The sequence below is a fragment of the Gossypium hirsutum genome, chromosome A07 (genome assembly GCF_007990345.1).
Source record: "Gossypium hirsutum isolate 1008001.06 chromosome A07, Gossypium_hirsutum_v2.1, whole genome shotgun sequence".
Lineage (NCBI taxonomy): Eukaryota > Viridiplantae > Streptophyta > Magnoliopsida > Malvales > Malvaceae > Gossypium > Gossypium hirsutum.
Window position 1 is genome coordinate 16,197,566 of NC_053430.1, and position 1,612 is coordinate 16,199,177.

Here is a 1,612-nt window from a genome sequence, read left to right on the forward strand (position 1 = left end):
AGCTGCCTTGTGGTCGTTCAGAAATCAATTTAGCAAGCTGGCCTATCTGAGTTTCAAGCCTTCAGATTGACGCTTGTTGATTCTTAAGTGCGGTTTCAGTATTCTAAAAATGAGTTTCTGACAGTGAGATGAATTTTGTTAGCATCTCCTCAAGGTTCTGCTTCTTTTCCTACTGGTAAGGTAGTTGATGAAAACCTGGGGGATGTTGTGGCCTTTGATTTCCCTGGCCACCTCATGAAAAGTTGGGATGGTTCCTCCAACCTGCATTATGAGTGTTACTATATGGGTTATTTTGAGATCTAGAATTATTATTACCCATATATTGAACTTGTTCCTCCTCGGTGCTAGGATTGAAGGATTGATATTCTGTGTGTACTCCTCCTCCATTTGAATCGCACCTCATCACTGGATGTACCTGAGTAGAACCATACAAACCGTCAATCTTTTTATTTAATAGTTCTACCTGGTTAGATAGCATAGTAACCACGTCGAGGTTGAAAACACTAGCTACTTTTGTTGGCTTTATTCTCATGACTTGCTACTGATAGCTATTCAATGACATCTCTTCAATAAATTCATAAGCCTCTTCCAGTGTTTTGTTGTTTAAAGTTCCACTAGCGGCTGCGTCGATGAGTTGTCTTGTTGAGAGGTTCACACTGTTGTAAAAAGTCTGAACCTGTAGCCATAGAGGTAACCCATGGTGAGGGCACCTTCTTAATAGGTCCTTGTATCTCTCCCATGCATCATACAGGGTTTTTAGATCCATCTGCACAAAGGAAGAGATATCATTCCTTAGTTTAGCCATTTTAGCTGGCGGAAAATATTTTAGTAAAAAATTTTCGGTCATTTGTTCCCAAGTTGTGATTGACCCTCGTGGTAACGAGTTCAACCATTGTTTAGCTTTTTTCCTTAATGAGAATGGAAACAACCGAAGGTGTATGGCATTGTCAGAAGTGCTATTGATCTTAAAAGTGTCGCAGAACTTCAAAAAATTCTCCAAATGAGTGTTTGGATCCTTGTCCTGCAAACCATCAAACTGAACAAACTGTTGTATCATTTGAATCGTGTTAGGTTTCAGTTAAAAATTATTTGCAGCAATAACAGGTCTAACTATACTCGATTCAGCTCTTGTTAAAGTAGGTTTAGCATAATCATACATAGTACGGGGAACAGGATTCTGATTTAGTGGATCTGCGGCAACCACAGGAGGTAGCTGAATATTCTGATTTTCAGCCATCCCCTCTGTTGTAGTTTGACTATCGTCCTCTTGCCCTTCCTCTATGTATCGTAGGCTTCGCCTTATTTCTCTTCGATTTCTGCGAGCTGTGCTTTCGATCTCACTATCAAAAAGTAGAGGTCCTCACAGGTTTCTTCTAGTCATAAACTATAAAAACCTGCTAGAAGCAAATAAAAGAAAATTTTAATAATTTAAGCAAAAATAAATTTAAATTGCAATAAAAAATAAATGGCTAAAGTAATAAAAATTAAGTGTTCCTAATATCTTAGTTCCCCGGAAAAAGGTTCCAAAACTTGGTGTGCGTGATAAGTTTTATATTTTTATGATTGATCGTACTTGTAAACTAACTATTATCACGATAAAGGCAAGTGCACC

General features: G+C 38.1%; 1 non-coding gene across 1 annotated transcript; it reads left to right on the plus strand.

The window, feature by feature from the left end:
* The first annotated feature begins 692 nt into the window (after nucleotides 1-692).
* On the plus strand, nucleotides 693-799 carry LOC121203989 (small nucleolar RNA R71). Its single transcript, XR_005898917.1, has one exon. It is a non-coding gene; the product is annotated as a small nucleolar RNA R71 (small nucleolar RNA).
* The last annotated feature ends 813 nt before the right edge of the window (nucleotides 800-1,612 follow it).